General features: G+C 45.8%; 1 protein-coding gene across 1 annotated transcript in view; it reads right to left on the reverse strand.

Moving 5' to 3' along the window:
* The window catches only part of Antxr1 (ANTXR cell adhesion molecule 1), a 191,321-nt gene that overhangs the window by 84,869 nt on the left and 93,607 nt on the right, over positions 1 to 12,845 (reverse strand). The gene's annotated exons all lie outside the window — the stretch shown is intronic.

A 12,845-nucleotide genomic window follows, 5' to 3' on the forward strand; every position in this document is an offset into this window, starting at 1 on the left:
ATCTATCTACCTATCTATCTATCTATCTATCTATCATCTATCTATCTATCTATCTCTCCCCCGTCTGCCTGCCTATCTATCTATCTATCTATCTATCTATCTATCTATCTATCTATCTATCTATTCCTGTCCTGAAACAAATCCTAGCCCTGCTAGGAAGACAGGGCCGAGGCCAAATGCCATCTCAGAGAGAAACGCAGGTTGCAGGCAGTTTGGCTAGGGGATGTGATAACACAGAGCAGGGCTCACAGAGTGAGGATATGACATTAGCTAGGACAGGGCACCATCTGTAACACGTTCAGACAGCCCTTGCCTGGCCTTGAAGGCACAGTGACACTGGGTGGGTGGGAAGAGAGGAGGGCATTCCAGAGGGAAGACTGAACCATTATCAAAGGTCCAGGTGGGATAGTGGGCAAGTGTGGAATGCAGGAGCTCAGCTACATGGTATCTGGGGTGACAATATTCTGGAGGAAGTCTGGCTTTCTAAGTACTCAGAAACCATGCAGATATGTAAACTATAGTTTGGTCTATCTATCTATCTATCTATCTATCTATCTATCTATCTATCTATCTACCTATCTCTCCCAATCTGTCTGCCTGCCTATCTATCTATCAACCGGACTCACTCTAAAAACTTGGCGGCCACCATGTCTTCCTCTTAAAGATACACTGGCGTATATTTAGGTTGGGCTTGGACTGTCTATGATGGTCTTAAGAACTTCAAGTGTTGCGGGTGCCTTTTCTAAGTCTGAGAATTTGGGAGATACGAGTAAGATGGGGGCTGCTTTCAAGCTTCCTGGACTGGACAGCGAAGCCACTTTCCTGGTGTTGGGCTGTGTTTAAAAGATCCTAGGAAATATCCTGGTTGTCACTGACTCAAGTGCTTTTTAATCTTGGAAGAAAAGGGAAAAAAGTGCTCTGGGCACTGAGTAAATGAACATCTGCTTCAGCAGCCACGGGGAAGGCAAAGGAATGCTGGCTGGGGTCCTGCTGCTGCGGCACTGGGGGAGGGAGCAACAAACTCGACTTCTGGGGTTCCTTGGTGGCCTAGTGCATGTGGCGAGACAGTTAGTTGTTCCTTGAAAGGTGTTTGTTTATCCCCGAGAGACCTGGCGATAGCTATAGAATAGCTGGCTATTCTATAGAGGAGAAAGGGAATATTTGCTTGCTCTGGAGGAATAAAATGATATGATTTGTACCAGTCCCAGATAAGATCTGCTTTACAATTAAAAAAATTACACTAGTGTGTGTGGTGTGTATGTGTAGTATGTGTGTGGTGTGTGTAATGTGGCATGTGGTGTGTGTGTGGTGTGTGGTGTGTATAGTCTGGTATGTGCAGTGTGTGTATGTGTGTGATGTATATAATGTGGCATGTGGTGTGTGTGGTGTGTATAGTCTGGTATGTGTATGTGTAGTATGTGTGTGGTGTGTGTAATGTGGCATGTGTGTGGTGTGTGTTTGTGTATGTGTGGTGTGCATGTGCTCACATGCACAAACGTGTCTATGTGTGTGGAGGTGGAAGGCAACTTTGAGGTGCAGGTTCTTTCCTTCTCCTGGGATGGCTCTGGGGATAGAAATCTGGCCATCAGACTCGGTGGCAAGCACCTTTACCCACTGAGCCATCTCACTAGCTTTTGAATTAGAGAGAAAGTGACCTGAGAGCCCAGGACAAGGTGCAGCATGCTACACTAACTGTAAACTGCATAGTCTGAGTTGGGCGAGCACCTCCCATTCTGTCATGGCCTAGCCTAGTGACTTTGTGTCTTTAGTGACTTTGTGACTTTGAGTCAGCTCAGTGTTGGAGGAAGGGGATCTCAGGCTCCCTCCACTTCTGATTCCATTTCCCACACTGTTAATCTCTCCCTTCCCCCTTTCCTTCTCTTTCTTTTGATGTTTCTTCCCACAGATCCTGCTTTTGAACCTGTATAAATGGCGCATCCCGTGGAATTAGCTCTCTTTCATAGCTGATCAGTGATCACCCCAAGTCTCAGCCCCCCTGGCTTAGCCCGGGCCACCCAGGAGTGGGTGTGAATGGACACACTGGTCTTTCTCCAAGGCCCATGTACTTGAGGCACACACTTCTCCCCCAGGTTCTGACTCAGAGGCTGGGTTTAATAAACGCACAACTCACACGCGCTTGATTATCTGATATCTTGACACCTAAAAGCTTAATATGTCAAAGTAGGAAAGGGAGGGACCAAGAAACAAGAGCTAGGAAAAGTGCAGCTAAAACAGCAAAAAAGCTGAGGCTCAGCTGGAGAGCCCAGGCCTAGCATGCAGGGGGCCCTGACTTCTGACTCTCCGGCCCCAAGGCAAGCAAATTCTAACAAGACAGTGGCCAGAAACTGCTTTAGGGTTCCACCGCTTCACAACTCCAGGGGCTCAGAGAAATTGGACAATTTTAGCTGGGGGTGAAAAGAGATGAAATATAAACTACAATATTTCATAACATTCCCTGTGAGAAAGGAAACCGAGAAGGGCAGGGGTGCTCCCAGCATGCACTGCCCTCTCCGTCCGCTGTGTTAGTGACCTCACCCCAGCCCAGTCGGTGACAGCGCTAGGTTTGGCCAGTCTTCCCAGGGAACCTCTCCAGCAAGAACACAGCCCTGAGGATCCATGCCTGTTTCCCGTCATATCTGCTATATTCAACTAAAAGCTACCTACCTTGCTCTCCACACCATTCTTGTCTTATTATTTTTGTGTGGCTTGTTTGAAAGACTTATTTTGTTATTTACTTATGTGCACACACATGTCTGCATGTGTGTGTACACATGTGCTTTGGGTGCCCATGGAGGACAGAAAAGGACATCAGATTTCCCGGAGCTGGAGTTCTAAGCAGTTATGGGCTGACTGACATGGGGGACAGGAACTGAACTCCGGTTTTCTGAAAGAGCACCAACTCTTCTCGACAGCTGAGGTGTCTTCCAAGCTCCTGCCCTTTAAATATATTATTTTTTAGGTTTTTTACTATTTTGTCCTTTGATCTCTCAAGTTCAATGCAGATATGACCTATCACTATTTTTGTTTTTTGTTTCTTATACAAACATTTGGGAATATGAATTTCCCTCTGAGATCCACTTTGGCTACACTGGAGGTTTTGGTATGTGGTGCCTCTGCAATCAATCAGTTCCAAGCGATCCTTAACTCACATTGGCTCATAGATTACTCAGCTGTGAGGTTTGAAGCATGCAAGATTTTAATAATCGGTTGGTAGTGTCATTAGCTATTGATATTTAATTTTTTCATTCCAGAACATGGCTGTGTTCTGTATGAAGTAAGTCCTCAGGTGGGTGGTGGAGAGGAAGTGACTGAGCAGGTGTTCTTAAGTATATTCTATTTTTTTTTGAACTTTTACTTTTACAATACAGATAAATGGAAAATATCCAGCCAGATTCCAGTACCCCACTCTGGGATACCTCCTGTTTTATGGTCCACTAAAGAAAACATTTGCCCATTAATTCTTGGTGCTTTATTGATTATCAGAATCATCTTAATTTCAAAGTTGTTAAAATGTGGGGGAAGCAGTGTGTGCGTGACTTCTAACCAAAGAGACACCTTGCTAACTATTTTACCTCTCTTCTTATACAGCCATAAAATTCTAATCCCTATTTAGCTTTGCTCTGGATCCATAATCTGCCCAGCAGCAATTTTTTACTGCATTATTCAAATCATTTATACTTTATCAGCTTTTTGATGTCTTCTATCAATTGCTGAGATGCACATAGCTCTCCTCTGAACAGAAGAAGGCGGCTCTACAAACTTCTCTTTGTCACCGTCTCAGATTGGCTCTCTATGTGGTGGGGGTGTGTCACTCCATGTAGACCAGAATCATGGGAGCTTCCAGGAGAACCGCTACTACCCACATCACACTGTGGTCCTCATGGCAGCAATACGTCACCATTGTCTTCTCTCCTTTTTCTTCTTGCTATACAGTTCAATCTCCCTTCATTGACAGCCACACTCATTTGGTTTTTCTTTTTGTTTAATATAACTTTTCTCATATGTTTTATGGAATATGTTCTTATTGTAAACAGCAGGTAGCTGGGTGGTTTGGCCATACGAGCCATCATTCTGTGTTTCCTTCTGGCTGACCCACCACGTCCATTTTGTTTATAGACTACTGAATTTAACTTGTACTTTTACCATTTACTATATGGGTATCTCAGAGTTTTCCAAAGCATAGTTACAGAAAAACATTTTTTTCCTCTTATCAACTCTCAAAACAAGGAAATTTCAAACGCAGGGCACATATTCCTTAACGTACTTAGAGATAAAATATTTAAGAGTCAATCATTTAAATATCCAAGAAAAATAAACCAGCGTGAGTCCTCCCAAACATATTAAATATATTTTTATGTATCTGAGGGCTATCAAAACAGAGGTTCTGGCAGATTCCTTCTGTTTCATTTGTAAGCAGTATCTGAGATCTGAGCTTTGCACTTGTATTCCTGCAGCCCTCTTCCCTCTCCTGATGATGGGGCACCAGACCACAGGTATATTATTAAAGTGACTTAAAAAAACAGGACATCACTTATCCAAACAAAGCTTTGAGCTTTGGGTGGCTCTCTGGGGACTTCTGAGTCAACAGAAGCGCTGCCTTGCAGGTGGCAGACCCTGCAAACAAGAACGCGTGCTTGGAGCACTGTGGCTGAAACATGACCTCACTGGTCCTAGGTGCAGCCTGGCTGACCTGCATCTCACAGGGGATCCCCTCCAACAGCAACACAAAGTTCTCTCAAATTGATTTCCTAAATGTAAAAGCCAGGTTCATCAGTTACACTCTGGAAGGCCGTGTTTTTCCTTCTCAGTTCACGTACGCTTAGATCCACAATTGCCGACGCTCAGTTGTTGAAGGAATCTGTTGGTTTTGCCAGCCCAGTCAACATCTGATGCCAAATGACCTTTCCAGAACTCTGCCAAGCTGACAGTTACTTGTGCTTGGACAGAACCATGGCAGAGAACTCAGCTGTGCCCGAGACCGACAGCTGCACACCTGCTTTAGAACGGCCTTTTCTCTCTGTGCCAAATGTGTCCCCAGACCAGTGAGCTCGGGCTCCATATTCTGCACAGCACAATAGATTCTGTAATGTTTCTCTCACATCCAGCTTCTCTGGGCTCGCTCTACAGAACCCTCCTGTTACTGAACACTAAACTCTATTTGAGTTTACTTTTGCCAGGTTCCAGGGGCCCATCACCCCCTTAGTTTTAGGAAGCACACTTTGTTACTGTGTCAGAATGTCTTCAGAAAGTGCATCACTAGGCCAGTCGTGCAGAGATCACAGCCCAAGGGCAAGAGCACATTATCCCAAGTCTAGCATGGCACGGCCAGGATCAGGATGGCAGCAGATTCATCTGGCCCAAGGCTGCACTCATTTTTATTGTCCTCCTCAAGCAAGTCTTTCCCGTTTTCCCAGCCCACACATGTTGGAGGACACACCACTTATAATTAGAGCGCTCTAAAGCGTGTAACTGGTCATCCCTTTTCAAGGCTGAGGCTGCAGCGCTAGGATCCAACCATTTGTGCCCCAGGGCTGCAGACCCGACACCCTTGGCGCTAAACTCCTTCAACTAAATAATGGAAAGTAAATGAGGACTTATTCTTTCTTTGACTGACCGAGTGCATAAAACCGTGGTCTCCACATTAACACCCCTGGTTGCAGTTTGCTCATCTGCAGCGTGCAAAGGTAGGGGCAAGCTTCTGCAGCAATGCCTTGGACTTGCTTTCTATGGCTTCCCTTTGCCTAACCTCCACATTTCGTCACAGTCTCTCTCAAGGCCCCTTTCTCCCCATCCCCCAGGGCAGACTCTTCCAGGGGATGTGAAGGTCAGGGAGAGGGGTGGGCATGGGAGAGAGCTGGGTGCAAGGTAGGAAGCTGCTGGTCTGTAAAAGCCTGTGGGGGAGGTTGGAGCTTGGGTCTCCCTTCTTCTGTGGTATCAATTTGGGGGAATCTCTTCTCTTATTGGGGTGAAAGACACTTACAGGCAAGCTGCATACGTGTTCTGATCCCAGCGTTTTGTAAGGAGCCGTTGGCTTTGCTTTGCAGGAAGGACACTGAGTGACTGGCTGGAAAGTAACCCCAGATGCGGCATGTCTGTGCTAAGTCATTATTTGTATAAGATACATAGACGCAGAAGCATCTCGTCTTTAGAACTAATGAGGGGATTTTGCAGGCCCTATGTCCTGCTGCACCCCACACTGTACAGTGTTTACCTCTGGGCTGTCTTCCCACCAGAGCATTTGTGTCATGGCTTCTGGAGGTCAGCGGCTGGCTGTTGTTCCCAGACTCTCTGACCCTCTGTTCACAGTACTGGTTTTACACACAATGGCCCTACTATGATATCTCTGGTTTCATTTGCCACCGTGGCCTTGTCCCTGGACTCGGTTCCTTCACTAGGAGGATGGCCCATCACAGACTTTGATGGATGCTTTGGAGGATGGACTGTTTACTTGACCTTGGAAAACAGAAGGGAAAATATCTGCTCCCATTTGTGCTCCTAAGAGTGCACAGTCATTTTTTATTATGTTGGAAGATGAACTTGCTACTCGGCTCAGGCTACTGGCCTCACTCCCTACCCGGCTGGTGAAACTGAAGGAGCTTTGGCAACGGTGGCTATGCCAGGCATCTGTTTACCTAGAGAGCTGACCATAAAACCAAGCTGAATCTGTGTGTTTCCAAGTTCTTTTAAAGCTATTGGTAACAGAGCTAAATCAACATAGAAAATGGGCCTGTGTGGTTGTATTGGAGCTGAACTCTTCAGACAGTGCTGGGTGGTGGACCCTGTCCTGTCTGTAGTCACACCTGCAGCCACGGTGGCCTCTGTCCTGTCTGTAGTCACACCTGCAGCCACAGTGGCCTCTGTCCTTTCTGTAGTCACACCTGCAGCCACGGTGGCCTCTGTCCTGTCTGTAATCATACCTGCAGCCACGGTGGCCTCTGTTCTGTCTGTAGTCACACCTGCAGCCACAGTGGCCTCTGTTCTGTCTGTAGTCACACCTGCAGCCACAGTGGCCTCTGTTCTGTCTGTAGTCATACCTGCAGCCACGGTGGCCTCTGTTCTGTCTGTAGTCACACCTGCAGCCACAGTGACCTCTGTCCTGTCTGTAGTCACACCTGCAGCCACAGTGGCCTCTGTCCTGTCTGTAATCATACCTGCAGCCACGGTGACCTCTGTCCTGTCTGTAGTCACGCGTGCAGCCTTGCTTGGTGGCTTCTGTCTGGCATACCCCTTTTTGAGCAGCCTCAGCAAGGCAGATTGTCAACGTGGGCAAATACCCATATCTATCTCAGACAGAGGACTCTAAAAGGGACATACAGAATGGATTCTGAATGGAAGGCCATGGGACTCTTTCGTGAATGGACTAGGCTTGAGTCAAGAGAAGAACCCCTGTTTCTTCAATGGACTTTAGTGGCTTTTCTCTTTTTTTAAACTTTGGATGACAAAGTAAGAATTAGGTGGTTATGAAGGTAAGAGTCTTTTCTGTTTAAGATTTAGTTGGCTGGCTTGTTAAAAATGTAGACTCCTGGGCTAATTCTGATTCTCAGAGTTTTCCAACCATTGTACTATGGACACTCTGAGCCAGACAATTCTTTATAGTGGAGGAGGCATTGAAGATTGTTTTCTCAGTCTCTGTTCTATACACACACACAGACACACACACACACACACATACATGCATACATACACACATATATTAACAGAAAAATACCACCTATTGTGATGAAGAATAGTCTGGATTTGGGATATAATGATTAAAATGGAGGTGATGGTGCCAGCAAAATTTCTCTGCTGATTATGGTACTTGGCACCAAGCGTGGCTGCCTAAGTGATCTCAGGACTGACATGATGGAAGGAGAGAACTATCTCTCAAAAGTCATCATCCTCTGGCCTACATATTAATAAGTACCTGTAATAAAGTTAATGAAGAAAAACTCTTGGAGAATAAGCTGGAAGCGGAAGCATATCCACAGAAAGGGAACGGCACACTAAAGGTGAAGTGTGGCATAGAGACTGTGGTGCCACCACAGGTAGGGACACAGATGTCATCTGCATGGCAGGGATTTCAGAGTTAACGGAAGAACGTCTGCCCTAGTAAACACTGCTTCTCATGCCTTCAGAGGCTTGACTGCTGCCTAAGGCTACTGCTTACTTTATTCCTGCACCGGGGAAACATTTTTATACCAAAGCAGCAGAGGAAGACTGCAGCCCAGCCCTGTCTGACTTATCAGTAAACCAGATTTATGGGTTTCCTGCCCCTAGTTATCCTGTAAACAACATTTTCAATCCCTGATCCTAAAACCCAGGCTTATTATACTTTAAGAGGGAGTGTGCCTCTTTATCAGGGGGAGAAAAAGCTGCCATGGGGCATGCACAGAAGATCCTGTAAGGGTGTAGGGAGATGAGCCAATGAACTAACAAAGCCATCCTTCTTCAACAGACCATTGAGGCTTCCAGCTCGTAGAACACGTTACCATTATCCCAATTATAGCCATGCAATGTGGGGTCTAAGAACAGCTAGATGACCTGACACAATCACTCTCCGGTGTGGTTGTGCTGGGTTTTTTGTTTGTTTTGTTTTAAACATGTTCTCATATAGCTCGGAACGGCCTGCGAACTCACTACGTAGCTGAGGATGACCTTGAACTTCCGACTCTCCTGACTCAGTCTCACCTGAGCTGGGATGACAGTATGCATTACCGAGTGTGCCGTCTCGGAGCAGGGACTTCTGACTCAAGAGTTTGAATGAAGCCCCCCATTATTCTGTAGCCAGAACACATCATTGCCATACCCGCAAGACTCAGGGATTTTTGATGTCTCAAGCTGGAGATCGCTGAATTCTTATCTTCGTTTAAAAAAAAAAAAAGAATTTATCTGACCAGTGACAACACATGGGTTTTCTTGAATTATTAAACATAGTTTACAGCTAGGCTCTTTTTCATATAAACGAGGGAGAAAATGGAAGAGTACTCTTCATTTCCATAGTGGTTAATTTGACTTAGTGCCTTATATTTATGTTTCCTACCTTTCTTTGAAGATTGTGATCTTTACAACCATGGTAAGAAAGGCAAAGAACCCCCCACAGAGAGCCAGCAGTGAGTCTGGCCTTGGGTTGCTTACTAAGGTGATAGGACCAAGAAGGGTGGGTATGTGTCCTGGGAAAGGAGCCATTGTAGAGTTGAGAAATGGCCTCAACCAAGAGGCAACAGGCATAGAAACAGAAGCAGAGAGGAAGAAACACAAGTCACAGGTCTGCCAGGGCCCCCTAGCCCTTGCAAAGGCTGCCTTCCCCAGTATGGAGCCTCTGTCTATTCATTCCCATGTCACTATCAATCTTAAGATCACCACTGTGGCATTACCGTCTCCGCAGACATTTCCTGAGTCCTTTTGCCCCACTTCCTTCATCCTTTAATAAATCCTACAGCATTTACACCTGACTCACGCACTCCTGTTCTCTCTGTGTGTGCACACATGTGTGGATAGGTACAGAGTCCAGAGGACACCCTCTGGTAACACTTCTCAGAAGCTGTCCACTTCATTCTGTTTGAAAGTGCTTCTCATTGGCCAGGAACTTGCAAAACTAAGCCAGGCTGGCTGCAGAGTTATCCTGAGTGTCTGCCTGTCTCCACCTCCCCAAGCTGGGATTATAAATGTGCATTGTCACGCCCAGATTTTTGTTTGTAGGTGGGTTGTAGGGATCAAACTCAAGCATTGAATGACTGAGCTGTCTTTCACCCCGAACCCCAAGCCACCCCCATTCTTTATTACAACACAAGCCTGGTGGGCTCCTTCCTCCAACAGCAACTTTGCAGATTATTCACGGGATACCAGATACCCAGAAACTGCTTAAGAAATGCTGGTCGAACAACATTCTGAATTCTGTCCTCTTTGGGTAAAACATGATGATAGACTTATAAAATGTTTATTTAAAAGAAGATAATTTTCAAGGAAAGTTCCTTAAGGTCCTAAAACTTGTTTTGTACTGTACTAAATCAGTGATTTTTTTTTTCTCTCTTAGTTTGGGGGAGGAAAGGAGTCTAGCTAGACAACCCAACTGAGGTATCTCGGAAATATTGGGGAAAAGGGACCAAATGCTGACACTTTCTATAGCCAGGCAACTCTGCCAAGTTTACCCTGAGTGTAGAATCTTTTAGTGCTAAGTAGAAAAAAATCTCTATCCTGTAAAACTGCATGGAATTTCTGCTTCTAGCCAGGGCACCAGTTATTCACAGTGGCTCTTGAAATGCTCTGAGCACATTGCCCAAATGGGCACCAAATAAAGTGAAAAATCTTAGCTTCATATTTTAAAATGAGTTTTGCTTCCAGGTGACGGACTGGGCAGGCTGTGATGGGCATGGGCAGGGCTAATCCTTTGTCCAGTCCCCAGGGATCATTCTGATCTGAAAATCAAGTCATCCAGACAAACACTAGCCTGAGACTTCTCACTCCTGGACGCACACCTTCCGCCTTCCACTGAACCTCTGCTTCTCCTCGGGCTGTTTTAGTGTTGAATCTGAGCTTCTGCTGGGGCCTGGTGGGACTGGAGCTCCATCTTTGAACTGGAAGGTTTTTGCCATCTTGCTCGTCTCCTTTCCATCAGGTGTGACTGAGTGACAAGTGTGTACACCATGGACATGTCTTTTCTCCAAAGAGTCCCGAGTCCCTCTGTTACCATGTGACCCAGGACAGGGTGTGTGTGTGTGGGGGGGGGGGTGACTCAATTCTCTAGAGAGAATCCGTTAGTTCAAACTGTATGGGTGGCTTGGGATGACTCTGAACTCAGGATTTTTCTGCGTAAGTCTCCAGAGAGCTGGTGTTACTGGCATGCACCACCACACCCAGCTAGCTTCTATGATAAAACGCTGAGTGTTGACTAACTCCAGGTCTTCTGCTCATTACAGAGACCGTTTATATAACACCAGGAGTAGTGTCAGCAGGTATACGCTTGCCATCTTCTTTTTCTTGGTTATGAAACAGACGCATAGGACGGATAAATAACCTAGTCAAGACTACCCAATGAATAACCAGCAAAACTGGGTGTCCCAATTTCCCCTTACCCCCAGATCTCCTCCTCACTTTCCTCCTGCCCTCCAGCGGTCACGCCATCATTTTGAATACAAGGAATGGCTCTTGGGGACATCCTGGTCTTTCTTTTCTCAAGTTTCATATTTGACACCTCAGCTTCCCTCCCATGCCACTGAATCAAAACAGAACTCCCTCAACAGACACACAGCTCCCACCTTTCCCCGGTCTGCTCACTGGCTAGCTCCACAGAGGGAACTTTCACATGCAAGTCAGATTGCAGCTCCCCTCTTCCAAAGGCCAAGTTCTCGCAAGGCCTCGCATCCTCTGTCCCCAGTCACCTCACTGACTGGGACCCTTGCTGAGACGTACTGCTAGCTCCTTACTTTGTTTCAGACGCCAGAGGTCTCGGGCCTCAGGGTCTTAACATTAGGGCTCTTAGTTTGGAAGCTTCTACCCTCTTCAGCCCTCCTGTGGCTTCACAGTTAACTTCCTCGCTATCCAGGGCTCTACCCAAATGCCACCTTCTCAGTGTGTCCCCTTCAGGGTTTACACTGGAACCCACTCACCGAGGCACTGCCAAACTCTCTTATTTCGTTTTTCTCTATCACGTATATTATATTTTAACATAGCATGGAATCATTTCTTCTCTTTAGTGCTCATTGTGTATTCCCCACCCTCTGTCTACTGATGAACCCTAAGTTCCTAGGAGGCTTCATCTTACAATCAATTACCGTTTATTAGGTAGATGAAAGAATGGACTTGCATCTCAAATATTAGGGTGGTGATAATTTTCTCATGGACTAACAGAACAATCTCAAGTGAAAAGGAAACAAAGCAGAATATATTGGAAAGTGATTTTAATCAAGAGTCCATTGAACTGGAAACTTGGTGACGTAATCGGAGAAAGGCAGTTTAAGGTAAGATGGGGGTTAGAGTGAGTTGAGAAGATACAGTGGACATTTCCTGGGAATTATTTAAACTTTGCAACACATTGGTAAGGCCACCCTTTCTTCTTCAGAGACTCAAATTTAAATTAGTAGTCTTGTGTTTTCATACCACAAGCTAAGTCAGTCCTAAGACTGTTCACTTTCCAACTTCCCTGTCCTTGAGGTCTGAGAGGCATAATTATTTGTCTGTAGTGTGGTCAGACATAATAAATAATTATTATCTCCGCAGGGTGGTGGAGAATACTTCTAAGCAGGAATTAGCAAGGACAGTCATGCCCATCATGAAACTCGGCCCCCTGTGCATTTCGAAGGTAAATCATATTTGCCTTGTCTGGCTTTAGGGCTCAACTGCTATCTCTCATCTACCTGCAACACTATTAAGGACACAACACCAATTTCCAAAAAGTTCTAGCAACACATTTTCCAATGGCTGATCAGGGAGGAGCTTTGCAGACATACTCATTGACTTCCTTCATTGCTAGAAAGATCTAATGGAAGGCATTTACTTAGTAAAAGAAAGAAAACTCCAAGTAATGGTAGCACAAACATTCCCATTAGGGGATAAGGGAGCTGAGCCCGAACCGCCGAGGTAGGCTGAACTTGGAGACAGTGACTCTGCTAAGAAGGGGCTTCACAGGCCCAGGTGTTCCCTGTCAGGCCCCCACTTGCCTGCATTACCTCCTCAGAAGGCCTTGGGATCGCCAACACCAGGGTTCATGCTCTAGGGTATGTGAGGCGAAGGTGTCTCACGCACTCCCTCTCTTTTAAACATATAGTTTCGATTTATTGGACATTACATTTAAAGAAAGAAACCAGCTCCTCAGGTGACTTTAGAGGTGGTTAGAAGTAAGAACTGCCTGGCGGGATCCATGTTGT

The sequence above is a fragment of the Microtus oregoni genome, unplaced genomic scaffold (genome assembly GCF_018167655.1).
Source record: "Microtus oregoni isolate MIOR12 unplaced genomic scaffold, Mior012 000002F_ref0000024, whole genome shotgun sequence".
NCBI classification, from domain to species: domain Eukaryota; kingdom Metazoa; phylum Chordata; class Mammalia; order Rodentia; family Cricetidae; genus Microtus; species Microtus oregoni.